Here is a 14,725-nt window from a genome sequence, read left to right as displayed (position 1 = left end):
CGGTCCCTACGGCAGGGCTGAAGTTGGATCCAAGTTCCCCCTTTCACCTGAAGTTTGGGAAGCCAGATGAGTCACTGCAGGTTCGAAGCCAGCAGTTAGCAGGTGGACCATATGGGACGCCAGGAAATTTGAACTGAGGGCAAGCTATCTCAATGGCGTGATGCTCTATGGAGAAGTCAGAGCTGTCTGTTCATGACATCAGGAGAAAAACCAGTATCAGGCATGAAGTTGAGACTCCCCAGGCAGAGTCTGATGAGACCTTTCAGCACACAACCGTCATTTTCCAAAGAGAGCCAGACCCAATTTTTCAACCTGTTCTCCATTTCCAACCCTGGAGAAAGATGAGTGGAGGGAATACTCCCTCACTTGAGGAGAACTTCAGCCTTAATAGAGGACTCACAAATCTAGAAAAGACTTTTCATATAGAAGGTGGAGAAGACTTCATATAGGCATCATCTGGCCAAGTGCAAACACATGAAATAAAGCCATCTGGTTCTGAGATAGTGCTCATGGACTCCTTTTATAGACCATGGAGATCTGGTTAGTACCATCAGTGGAGTACAATTTATCTCACCCTAAAGCAGATCAGCTGAACCTCATCCTTAGTTCCCACTGACTCTGAAGATCTGAAAACCTTTTGAGGGGTAAATTGTCCTGCAGGGAGCAGAACAAACATGAATTACAGAGCATTTTGATAATGTTGGCCCCAAAACATAAAGACTTCTTCATAACTTTGGCAGTGGCTGATAGTCCTCCTCTACTGAAGAAGCAGATTACAAGAACACTGCCATCTGAGGGTTGCAACTTTCTTTGCAAGGAAAATGACTTCAGAGTCCTTTAAGACTTTGTATTGTTGCTCATCAGTACATCAAATGAGTCAACAAAGGCTTCAAAGATGGCTTAGCTACAATTTAGGGGATGAGCATGTACTGACTTTACCTGCCAAATAGTGAGTTTTTCAAAGTAGCGAGGTACACCTCTCAGACCTGTTGGTTGCCATATGAGTGAAAAAGTTGGATGCATCTTTTCCTTTGAGGAGCTGAGCCTTGGTGCCCATAGGCACAGATGGGTAACTAAGCCAGGTATCTAGCCAGCTTTTGTGTGTAGCCATCAAACTTTCCCAGAGATCTGCAGATTCCTTCCAAAATGCTGTATTGCACTATAGGACAAGGCTCCCTAACAGCAGATGTGTCCTTAATCTAACAAACACAACTGAGCATTACATGATCCAAGAGGTAAAACATAAAGCTCCTATACCGGATTGCTTTCACGTGCCTAGATGAGGTGGATGCCTGTCTGAGCTAACCTCATTCATCTGCCTTTATGGCCAGTGTGGATCTTGCCAGCAAAGTCTTCGGAGCTCTGGGATGCATTCACTCCATCTTAAAGCAGGTATCTAAAATAAAACAGATGACTCACTAGATCAGCTGGGGCTAGAAATAAAGCATACACTTTCAACCTGCAGTAGAATTAATTTACTAGCTAATGAGATAAACTCATTAAATCAAGGCCATCCTTTTTTCCTCAAAAAGATATTTTGGCTTGGTATTTAAATCTTGCCCCTGGAATCTCTGGGTGGGGCCCTCTGTCTTGTATGATGCCAGGGATCAGACCAGATGATCCTTTGTGTTGCTACCTCCTAGTTTTAGGAGTCTAGGAATTTATTGTTTTATTCTTGAATCTTACAGCTCAGAGTCTGCAATTGCCCAAAAATGCAACCAGGTGTTGTTGGATTTGCAAAGATCAGCTGAAGACAAATCCCCTTTAAGGTTTGTTCTGCATATTTATGCTCTTAGGTTCTGGACATGAGAGGAGACGGATGGGCCCAGCTACTGCAGGAAATTTTGCATCTGAACGTTTTCCCTCATGACAGGACACAGCACTAGAGAAGCCTGTTCTCAGGAGACACTTGCCTAATTGCACAGAGTCAGCAAGTTGAGGCCTTTGGAGGAGTTTTGGATAACATCCCATGCCTCACTGCCATGCCTAGTCCCCTCCAAAGCCTACCGAAGCCTGCTGCTTCTGCAGCACCAAGGGGTGTTGGACCAGGTTCACAAACCTGAGCACCATTAAGAGAAAATACTACCAATATCAGCATTCTCCGCTCACTTACACCTACTTTGCATTTTAAATACCAGTAAATGACTGCCCAAGGGAACAGAGAATCAGACCCATCAGTGTGGGTATATTTCAGCAACCCAGACCCCAGGAATTTTGGAAGTTCACCAGCATTAAGGATTATTAATGCATATTGAAAAATAGCTGGAAATCTACCCAGCATTGTTAAAGAATCATTTAATTATTATTAACTGAGTCACAGAGGGCAGGCAGGCAAGTTTATGAAACTGATACACTGAGTAACCATAGACCCTAGACAACGAGATCGCTATATGCCAAAGTTTGTAATTAAACCGTGGTCCAAGGACGGGTGCTGCGGGCTGCTGCATTCAGCAAGTGCCCTCTGCTGGACTCCGGTCCCAGCTGGGATCACACCTTCTGCATCCAGCCTGCAAATTTCTTCTCTGCAAGGCTGGGTGCACCACGGCATCCTTCCAGCATGACTTCCAGCTGACTGCCCTTTACAGCAGTCACCTCTCATTAGATTTCTCAGTAAAAGCAATTATTCAAGAAAAAAAAAAAACTATTAAGTTACACCCCCTGTCACCACAGCTTAGCTAGACTTGACACGTGGGCGCAGCTCCGAAGAGTTCATTGCCCTTTCCTATCCCATTCCCACCCGCTCGCCCTGGTGACTGGGAAATGTCCATCTTCGCCGGTTAGCTCACGATGACTAAAGCAGGTGGGGCATGCATGGTGAGGAGATATGATGTGAGAGAAATGAGGGCAATTAAATAACAGAGCTTTCAACATCCAGCTCCCAGGGCCTTATTTAGCTAATTAAGCTGTGCATTCCCCTGAGGTGTTTCCAGTGCCCTCAAGAGCAATGTCAAGGTCAAACTTGCTGCTGACCATTCATAATGGTCCATGCTGATCATTCATAATTCGTAATGCCAAGCCACAAGAGCTTGCTTAGAAAGCATTGGTGTTCCCTAGCTGGGGCGTCCCTGGACCAGGGTGCCAGGGTGCTCTCTCAAATGCTGCAAGGACACACTACTGACCAAGCCCAAACCCACATGAATACCTCCTCTTTCCCAGCTTTCTCCCTTCAACACACATATGCCATATATCAGAGTCCTAGACCCCTATCAGGTCATCAGGGGACATAACTATTCTGCTGGCCACCGCCAAGTGACCCTGGGTAAGATGCTCTCTGGGCTTTTTGCTCCATTCACATTTTCCATCTCTCTCGCCTGTTTTGGCTGCCAGGTACTCAAGGCAGGAACCGTCTCTCGTTAGGTCGACATGTAGGACCTAGCACAGCAAGGCCTCTAGGCATGCTTATAATGCAAACAGAAAGATTAGATCAAGTCTGGCCTCTCTCTCAATGCTGTAGGCAGCAGTAGAGTGTAGTGTTTGCCTCTTATCTGGAGTCTTGGGGGATTGGCCCAACATATTGACATAAACTGCTGCCAATGTCAGTTTACACTAAGAAAAACGGGTTATAAAATGTGTTGGATCAGGAGCAAGATCAGAGTCCTGGTAAGGCATCCCTCTGCAGAGCCGGTAACCTCCCACAGAGAGGAAGGGACCATCCAAGCCAGTCACAGCTTTGGACTCCCAACCAAACTGGGTGCCTGGGCAGGAGTCTGTAACTCAGCAAGGCTTCAAGCCGAAGAGTGTGGGAGTGCTGGGGAGGTGTCCATAGCGGGCTTGGGGTCCCAGAGACACCTGCAGAGCTGTTCAGAGACATATGTAAAGCAATTTTTGAAAATCTTGTAGGGAATCAAAAAGGTAGAGGGGGGGAAAGACATATGTCAAAGAAAACTCAAATTAAAAATTGCATTTTCACATTAAGAGACGTCATAAGAAAATGAGAGTGCAAGAAATGCTTTACTGAGTCAGACCAGCAGTTAGTGTGGCTCGGTAACCTGCCTGTGACCACAGCAGTAGGAGATGCTCCCCAGGGAGGCCACTTTCTGTCCTCAGGTTGCCCCAGCATCCACAGCCGTCGCACAGGAACGCTGGAGGGTGCAACTCTGCTTGCTCCTTTACCTATCTAGGGGTGGACTCCTTGTCCACGGATTTGTCTAGCCCTTTTTTGAACCTGATGATACTATCTGCCTCAACAACCTTCTCTAGCAACAGATTCTAGGAGTTCATCAATGCTTTTTTCATGTTTATGAATTGAAATCCAAGAGAGTCACCATGGGTGTCTCCATGGGCGCTGGGTGTCAGGGCTCCCTGTCGGTGGTGTGGTGCCTCATGCCAAACGAGATGCCCTCAGGCTACGGCTGCAAAGGGCACTGGACTTCCCGAAGCTCTTACGCCACGTCTGTCAGCCCTGCTCAGGGGTCTGCAATCCCACACGGCACCACGCATCCACCATGTGAGCAACCCAGCTGAGCCTCTCAGCAGCAGATCCCAGAGATCCCAGTGCAGCTCACCCACATGTTTGGTTGGCCGGGTTGCTCTGTGGGCTCCAGTGACTGGATCTCTATCAATTATAGGGAAATCTCAGGCACCAGCTTACATGGTGTAGACATCTAAATGTAGGTACTTGAGTCTGGTGCTGAAGTCTACCAGGAAACATATTTTAATTAGAAGACAGAATTTTGAAATTAAGCCAAAATTGAAAATCTTGTTTTTCAGATACTGTTTTCTATTTTAAGTGAGGGGATTAACCAAAGAAATCATAGGCTCATAGCATAATTCAGTTGGAAGGGACTTCAGATCTCTACTCCAACCTCCTGCTCAAAGCAAGGCCAGCTATGAGGTCAGACCAGACTGCTTTAACTACAAAACTAGAAAACCTTTAACTACAAAATTGCAAAACAAGGTCCAGTGCTAAGAAGCCTGGTTTGATTGCCCAGGTCTCTGGCAAATATTTCATCCAGATGTAAGGAGGAGCTCTGAATGTGCACGCAATAGCAACATCAGATAACTCTCTATAACCACAATGACAATTGTCTACTGGTGAGACATGAAAAGGAAGGAATCAAGAACCCTTCATAACCACACAAGAAGGAAGAGCAGACCAGAAGTTGGTGTGAACTAATGACCACCAGGTTTCAACAAAGAACAAGACAACCATGTCCTCAAGCACCTTTCTGCTCTGTAAGGGAGACTGGATGCACGCACATGGAAGCTGCAACCTGAACGATGTAGGTTGGGCTGCACACCAGAGAAAGCCCTTTAACACTTCTGAAAATCAAGGATGGTAATTTTGTACATCACGTGTTGCATCCCAGGGAGAGGAATTCCTTACGGGCCTCGTCTTACAACAAAAGAGGAACAGATCCAAATGGTCAAATAGCAGTAGCTTCAATAGGAGAGACTTATATGAGTCAATATGTGAACTATTCAAGAGTGTTTCTACTTACTGATTTAAAATCTACAACCCTTATCAACAAGGAGAGAGACCATACTAGCTTTTCTTTAAGCCAGATTAAGAAGGAAAGTAAAAGTAGGTATTTAAGATAAGGAATAAAACAAGTGAGTTGCTGTATTAAAATAAAACCAGTGTAATGTGTGGAGAAAGAAAGACATTTTTGTCGTAACTAGAGCTCAGGAGTGGAGAAAATCAATAAGGGAAATAAAGGACTTGAAGAAATATTTATAGTCAGCAGAGTCAAGGTTGAAGAGAAGGCGCTTTTCTTGTACAAGCAACAAAAGAAACCCTGACGAGAGCATTAATTTGTTACTCTAGGGGAATGGTGGAACCATGGATAATAACCAAGAAAAGCCCTGTGTGTTCAATAAATACTTCAGTTCTGCATTTTGAGAAAAAGCTGCACAAGCTACTTCTACCACACACTGCTGATGATCACACTTAGGGCTCTAACCATAAGCAAGGGAGACGGTAATCAGCATCTCCCACAGCTAGCCATTAATAAATCTGCAGATTCAGATCATTTACATCCAGGAGTTTTTAAAGTGTTGGCCAAGAAGGGATTGGAGCCTATTCAAAATCTTTGAACCCCAGGGAAGTTCTAGAGGACCAGAAGAAAATGAATGTTCTGTCGGTGTTTTAAAAGAGGAGACAGGACAACATGGGTTCTAGACTGCCAGCCTGCCATTAATCCCAGGAAAAAATAATGGAATAGTTCATATGAGATTTGTTTATTATGGAATCAAAGGAAGGTAATATAATTGCTGCCAATCAACTTGGGTTTATGAAAAATAGATCTTGTCAAATTAATTTGATGTATTTTCTGATAACAGCACAAGCGTGGTTAATAAGGGGAAGAGTGCTGATGTAATTTTACTTGGATTTTCCTCAAGGCAACTGCCTGGGTACTATATGATATTTTGATTAAGAAACTGGAGTACCAAACATGGCACACATTAAAGGGATTAAAAACTGGCTAACGTAGGTCTCAAAGCGTAACTCTAAACAAGGGATCATCGCCAGATGGGTGTGTTCCTAGTCAGGTCCCACAGGGAACGGTTCCTCAATACACATTTTAACATTTTCTCTACGTTCTGGACTAAAAAAAAAAAAAAAAAAAAAATTGCTGATGACAGCACAAGGTCTACCGGATCAGCACGTAATGGAGGCTGAGGTCAATGGTATGGAGGAAAAGGGCTTGCTTGTTAAGCTGGGTGCAGGCAGATAGCAAGCAGATGCAGGTCAAATGTAAATGCAGATGTGCAGAAGCGAAGAATGTGGCCATATTCCCCCTCCTGGGAAGCAGCAATGCTGGGAGAGACTTGGGCATCACAGAGGCAACCCGATCTGCTTGCAACTGGGGTTTATTGCTAAAAGGTCTAGTGCTCTTGGATGCCAGAAAGGAAGGAATGTTGAATTTATGGGATGTCCTCATTACCCCAGACTCTAGGCAGCAGGTTGTGTGAGCCAGCTGATTCCCCTGGGTTGCTTTTGCAGGCAGTGGAGGGAGGGAGATGCTCTTGCTGGGCAGGATCCAAAGCAGGCTATCAGAGCTGCTGAGAGAGATGCCGAATGGCCCCATTTATTCCTCCAAGGGAGCAAGGGGACATGAACCCACTAACTCAGTGGACAGAAGGATGATAGTTTGTGAGCCCACGAGTAGTCTATTGAATGGATGTTCAGTAACTGGGAGCTCTTCAGTCTGTCACACAAAGGTACAACAAGATTTAAATGTCAAAAATCAAAGTTAGCCATAATCAAGCACCAAACATAGCACGTATTTTAACACTGAAGTTGACTGTCTGATGGAACAATTTAGCACAGAAGACAACAATTCACATCACACAGATTTTAAAAGGAAGGCCAAATGTTTTATCTAAATGGATTTTCTAGTTCAAGCAGGAATTTATGCAGTGTCCTCCTGTGGCTTTTCTTACACAGGAGGCCTGGGAGAGTAATCTCAGTCTTTCTCTCTGGCCGTTTAAACTCTGTCCCTAAACTGAGGCAGAGGATGGGGAGGAAGACTGTCCTCTGAGGACCATGGAAGCATCATTACATGAGTCACTCCCAGTCCAATTAGACATCCACACAGCCACCATCGTGTGGGAATTTCTTGTGAATTGCCTGGAGAAAGAATTACACCTGTGAAGACCACAATTCTCAGAAGTCCTCCCCTCCTTTCTGTCGAGGGAGGGTTTTCTTTGTATTCTTCTCCCCGTTTTCTTTCCTCCTCCTTTCCGTACATGCACGCACGTAGACTCACTCCATTGCACCTCTCCACTTCCAATGGAAACAGCAACATCTTCTCAAAACAGCATTACCGATGGCATATTTGGTCATGTATCTCTGTTAAGAATGAGGCCTCCACCCACTTGCCTTCCCATTTCATCTGCCACTGTTGCTCAGCCTGAGTTTTAGGTTCATATAGCAGTTAGAGCAGCCTCAACTTAAACCCTTCAATGGTAACTGGATTAAGGAATATTTTGTCCTATCGCTGCGTTATTTAGGAACCTTCTTATTTTTATACTTAACACATAAATACTAAGAAGGTCCACAGGAATTCAGCTCTGGGACAAAATCTGTCAGAGGGATAAACCCACCAAAATCAGGTATGTCTACAAGAGGAGACGCCTCTGGAGCAGGGGATGCTTCCCACACTGCTGTGCACCATCTTAACCTCTTCCTATCTCTCTCCCACAGAGCATTTCTTCTTTGCGGTTTGCTTGTAGAAGACCTAGCAGAGTCAGGCCCTTTTCCTGGTCCGGACCTAGACTCTTTCATGGACTCAGCAATGTGGGAGGATGTCATCCCCACCAGCAATCCCCTTCCAGGGAGAGCAGCGGGAAGGTGAGCTGACTGTGATGATGGGCACCTAAAGCAAGAAGAGCCCATGATGCATCGTGCTGGACACTGGGAACACTGGTGGAATTACACCCTTCAGCCAAGGTGTTGACGGCAGAGCGTCAGGGAGCAGCATCACCCCACAGCTATCTCTCACCCCACCACCCCACGCACCAGGTACCACCGGTCCACGGGGTGGTGTGGAGCCCCCAAGGCAGCCGTCCTGGGACAAAAGTCTGCGAGGTGGTGGCTGCTCCTTCAGCAAGCCCTGGTGCTTATTGAGGAATGCCTAATGAAATCTGCTCAGGGAAAGCTATTTATAAAGATATTTATCATGCAGATATCATGAAGACTAATCAGCTCCTAAGCGAACACCGTAATCTCTCCACATGTCAGAGCAGTGCACGGATCGTTCCAGGGAGAGGTCGGGGAACGGGAGATTAGAGCCAAGCCCAGCTCTCAGCCATGGCAGCGCGAAGCCACAGTGGGCTCGGTGAAGCCAATTACACCGCAGAAGTGCCTATAAATCAGTCACAAATCAAATAAAGCAGAAAGCATCGCTTACACGCTGTGGTTTCTACCACCCACTGCTGTGAGGATCACAGCCTTCTCGGATTCACACAGCGCTCGGCACGCCGGAGACCTGCTCCGACCGCCAGCTTGAGCAGCGCCAGGGATGGGGTTCCGCTTGTTAAGTTTTGCTAATGGCACTTTTAGCGACGCAGGCAGCTGCCTGCGCTGCCATTGCTCCTCTGGAGCCAGGACCCAGACCCACTGTAGCCCTTTCCCCGCCGTGCTTCCCTCCACGCTGACTCTGGGTCATGTAATTGGGTTGCAAAGCTATATAAACCCTTTCCTTACAGGCTGCATTTGGCCCTGAGCTATATATATATATGTAGCTCTTCATGCTATTTAAAGACAGCTATATACACAGATCTTAGGCGCACATATACCACATAGATATACAATTTTCATTTTTTATGTGTGTACCCATATGCACATTATATATAGCTTTAGGTGCTATATGAGCATATGCAGGTTATTTATTTCTTCACTTACTTGCATGCAGAGAAGCGTGCGTAACGCACAGTGGCAGACCAACTGGCAGGTCTCAGACCATCCAATTTTGCAGGCATGGCTGCAGGTCAGAGGGTTTTCTCTAGGGCTCCTAAATTTTTCAGGTTGCAAGAGTACGCGATTCAGCTCAACTCACTTTAACCTCTAAATGTGGGGCACACTTAGGCATTTGGGGCCTCTCTCCTATCAATGGGCTACTTTCAGAAGGCAAGTCATTCCCATCTATCTGGGGGACCTATTTGAATCAGGATGTGCCACTCCCTAGAGATGCTCATCTCTATCCATTGATTCTAGAAAGGGCCAAAGCAGTGCCTTAAGCTACCTGCCTCCCTTCTGATGGCATGAAATCACTCCTATCCAGTGTAGGTATCACGACATCATCTCTCTCTGGCTGTGAACTGCAGTTTACTGTGGTCACAAAAGGAATAAACAGGGAAATGGAGTCAGCAAGGACAGTAATTATATAACCAATGTTAACAAATTTATGTAGATATTTAAGATAAAGGTTCATTTTTCAAAAGCTTCTGCCTACTCAGCACTCTGAACCCTATTTCGAAGAGATGCATTTACACAAGGAGGAGTTCCTATTTGAGAGGCCATACCCCTCACAAGGCATTAAATGTGTGTATTAAATGTGGTGGTGTTTTCAAAAGAGGCAGAGGTTTGTTGAGTCATTTAGAGTTGGCAACTGAGTCTTGTGAAAAAGTATTGGGGCTTGGGGAGCCAAGGGAGGTGGAGAAGGGCAAGGTACGTTGACCGTGTTATTTTCTATAGGGTCTTCATCCCTGCCCAAGACCCAGCAGACAACGTCAGACAAGGCAGGCGATGGCTGGTGAGAAGCAGACATGGGAGGGTGGCTTCAAGATGGGACATCTCTTTCGCACCCCACCAAAACTTCACCACCTTGCCGAGGAAAAAATGCCACACCATCACAGAAAGCAAATTTGTTCCTTCAGACCCAAATCAGCTGCCGGGGCAGCGCGGGAGGGCACGGGGTGTTTTGCAACACCTGCAGCCTGGCTTTGCTAAAGGCATAACCTGTTTTTCTACAGGTGTTGCCCAGCACAGTTTCTCTCTTGTGGTACCAGTATGCCGGGCCACTCTGGGACAGTATCCCTGCTCCCCTCCCAAGCTGACAGCCCTTTGAAGGGGCTGAGCCCTGGGTTTATCTCTGGGATTTTTCTAATGAGCTCTTAAACCTTCTATCAATGACACATTCCATCAGTGGATCAAGGCACCTAAATAAAATTGACATAAGGCAAGGCCTTTTAATTATCCAATTATTTTGTTTCAAGCAGCAGCTGGTAAAAAGTAAAAAGACTTAGTGTTCTTCTTTCGTCTCTGTTGACATAAAATCAAGGATCAAAGCACCTTAATTTTTGGCCTCTGATTTTTCTTTCCTTGATTTAAACATGCTTGTTATGAGTTCACCGGCCTTCCTGCCCTTTTTCTTATTTAGCAGTGATTAGTGAGTGGTGAAGCTGCAAAGCTCTGGAGTTTGCTGTCATGAGATGAAGCCCCCGTGGTGATGGGTGCCGAAGATATGCAGAATAGGCCATCACCCCATCGACAAAACAGTTCTCAATCTCAAGAGTGAGACAGGGAAGATTTGCTGATGGGGAGCTAAACACACACAAAAAGTCCATACCCATGTGCACGCGTGGACATGGACACGCAAGCACGCATGGACAGTTGTCAGGAGGAAGCAAGAGCCCAAAAGAGGGTTTCCGAGGGTCGGACTTAACAGCAGAGGCTCTGCATGAGTTTATATGGAGCAGAGAGGTGGTGGCAGAGCTCCGTGCAGAAGGACACCCCACCACCATGAGCACAGATGCCTGCACGCACCAGAGCATGTCAGCGTGGGATCCTGCGTGCATCAGCACGCCCCTGGGTCTGCATTCCCGGGCAGCATGGGGAGAAGTCTGCGTTAATGCAGGTGTCTCGATGGATGAGATCCAGCCAGGCGCTAACGCTGTGCAGGAGGAGGTCTCTTTAGAAAGCTCTACCAGCCAAGCAATCCTAGCAGCTGCTGCTGGAGATACCACCCGAATGAGCAAACAAGTGCTTTGGCTGGTAGCAGGTACTCCCAGCTCCTCCAATGACATTGGATGTCCTTGAATATCAAAAAGGTACAAAAAGAGTTTTGCAGGACCACAGCCCTGCCAAGACTGTTAAACTAGCATGAGCTTTAGGTGGGTAGATGTGGTCTGAAATTCTTCTTGTCACTCAGGTCAGCCACCTGCTTCTAATTCATGTGGCTTTCTCTCATCCAGTGCTCCCAAACTCAGAGGAAAAGATCTCTCTTACAGGGGGACATTGCAAACTCCAGGTTCCCGACCACCAGAAGCTTGCTCAGTTATCCTCCATCTCCCCTTCCCTAGCTGCAGCTGCAAAAAAATAAAAAAATTCAGTAGATGAGGCTTGCCAATGCCAAACCAGCCTTTTGTTACTAGCATGGTGTGGGAGGTGGGGGGCATGTTAGCTTTCCCAATCAATTCCTGCAACATGATGCTTAATAAGCCCGTATGTGAACATATGATGGGTTCTAAATCAGCTCGTTGGACTGGTGTCTGGTCACTAACACTGCATGAAGTCACTCCTGGGATGAAGCCCTGGATGGCCCCATGCTGGTTTTACGAGAGGGCTTTGCTTAGGATATTGGCTAATTGTAGGGCTCCTGTTGGCAAAGCCAAGGAAGCATTTGGTCATTCCCTCAGCTGTGAAACAAGACATCTAGAGGAGCTGGACAGAAAACATCACCTCCATCAGCAACCACACATTCTGCTATCGATGGCTCCAAGCTGAAAGTATTGCCTCCACCAGCTCTTCCTCTTCAGTCTTGTCCTGTTGTGGGTCTGGCTCCTTCTATGTCCTTGGGCAAACCTCTTTGCCTTGGGCTATTTCATTTTGCAACACAGACAGGTGTATTGGGGCCCCAAAGGTCTAGGTATCAATGTCAAAATTGGTGTGACAAACGTGTGTGTCCTTGTGCGCAATACAAACCAGATTCAGCCACTCAATCACTCTGGCTCCACCAAGAACACGAGTATAACCCTGTTGCTGTCTTCACTTCACTGTCAAAAATGGGTCCCCCTGGGACAGATGAAGAGCTTTGTTAGGAGATAAAGACCTCGGGAGTAGTCCAACCCTCTTAACTTCGAACATCCAGACAAGGTGGTAACTTTTCTGATGTGCCTTCAGTTCCTGTCTGACACAGACCAAACCTGTCCTCAAAAGTTTCCCATTTCTCTTTATGGGCAACAAAGTGAAATGCAGGTGACTGCCTCAGAGTGCCAAATGAACCTTGTGGGCACCTAAAGGCAGGTGAGATGAATACCATCCTTACCGAATTTGCTGGACTTCAGTTCAAGCCAAGGGAGCTGAGATTTCTCTGTGTGTTTTCTGAGCTGCTGCCTCTGGTGGCTTCAGATTTCCCACGAGACCTGTGACACACAAGGGTGCCTTTTAGTAGGGAAATGACCACAGAAGAACAGAGGCATCGGAAAGTCTGGGGCCAGGGTTTGAATCTGAAAAACCCTAGATGTGGCATCACCTGAGGATTTGAGGAAGCCTGAGCAGCAGTGGGCTGTTTGGCAAACCCAGACCTCAAAGTGAGTCTCTGTCTCTGAGGATGGAGACTTCATCTTGGACTAACAGGAACAACAGTCTTTGGGGAAAAGAGAGGCCCAGAGCTGGGTTTCGAGTGTTCCCACAAACCAGACTTTGAGGTCTGGTAGACTACTTGAGACAGGTTAGCTCAGATTAAAATTATCTGAGAAGCTCAGATAGAAATGGGGGTTCCAGTGATGCTCCAGCTGCCTCCCCCATCTCAAAGGCTGGAGCTCAATCATATTAGTAATCCCAGGTTACTCCTTTCAAAAATAAAGAATAACTAAAGAATTGCTTTCCAGGATGCCAAGGCGAAGGTTAGCAGTGAGTCTGGCTCAGAGGAACATGTATTTTACCCAGCAGATGCAGGAGTGACAAACCATAATTAACATCTGGGAGCAACAGGTGAGGATTTGGAGAGGCAAATATTCCTATTGTAAATTAAATATCAGTTTGGCCAGAGGATCATTAAAAATATGCTTTCACCTGCTCCTAATTATTTTCCCCACTACAATAGGTATTTGTTTCCTCTCACAGGAAGACGGGGCTGTAAGACACGGTGTGCAGAGGGTGGAATTCGCCTCTCTGAAGTAGCTCTGACCTGCTCACACGCAGGGCTTCAGGAGGGCAAAAGTCCTCTGCATAAAGGTGCTTTTTACTCCCGTGTGAAGCTCAGAGCACCTGAAAAATTGCATATATTAATCTGCGCCCTGGCTGCTGCATGCTGCTGGCTGGCTCTGCCTCCTGCCCCAGAGGTAGCTGCAATCCAGCTGCAGATCCAGCCCTCCCCATGTGTCCGTGTGCAGGCAGTGTGTGTTCATGCATCCATGCAACTACATGAGCAACGTGCACGGAGAGCTCTTTGCAGTTTTTAATGCATTCAAATAGCATCACAAAAAGAAAATTAAAAGAAAAAAGAAAAAACATTTTTAAGCCTTCAAAACAAACGCTCTTTTCAACCCACTGGCAATTACAGAGAGGTCCTGATCCTTTCTGCATGTTACTGTCAAACAAGTTTTCAGTAGGATTCAATAAAGTGATCTGACATTTCTTTGGAGATCTTTACACACAGTAGCTCAAGCCAGGAAAGAACTTTACTTCTGGCAGCTATGTGAATATTTTATTTTGCCCAAAGGTAGACAGGTGTGATCAAGAAGAACAGGGGGAAAAATATATTAGCAAAAGACCTTTCAGTGGCAATACAGGTGTTTGCTGGAGTGCAGTCGGTTTGGGTTGTGTGTTTTTTTTAAAGAAGAAAATCTTAGCAGGGCAAGATTAAAGGCACAGTACATTTATTTCTCATAGACTGAAAGTTAGGAAAGCATTTAAAAAAAGACGTTACAGTGCTGGGTGATGAAGTTGCTAATTCTGAATTTCTAACCAGCAGCTGTCAGCCTTTGCCACTGAAAAGGGTATTTTGAACCAGATCTGCAATGGGGATTAAGCTCCTCATTCCCATAAGCTTGAAGAGACTTTGGCACATTAGATATGCCCTGAATCTGAGCTCTTCTCACCAAGCGTTGGGGAGTCACTAAAGAGTTAATGGAGTTTATAATTCACAGAACAAGTCAATACACTCATTCAAATAGTTACAGAAAGGTCACAGGCTGAGATGCCTGAAACCTGCTTAAGCAACAATTTTTTGCTCCCAGGGTAAGCCGAAACACAGGCCACATTTCCTGGAAGAGGTCGGAGATGTTGCTAAAGCACCAGGACCGGGGGAAGGAGCTGCACGAGTTGAGATCTAGG

The sequence above is a fragment of the Aquila chrysaetos genome, chromosome 3 (genome assembly GCF_900496995.4).
Source record: "Aquila chrysaetos chrysaetos chromosome 3, bAquChr1.4, whole genome shotgun sequence".
In the NCBI taxonomy this organism is placed as follows: domain Eukaryota; kingdom Metazoa; phylum Chordata; class Aves; order Accipitriformes; family Accipitridae; genus Aquila; species Aquila chrysaetos.
The sequence above is the reverse complement of the archived record's forward strand: the minus strand, read 5'-3'. Positions refer to the sequence as shown.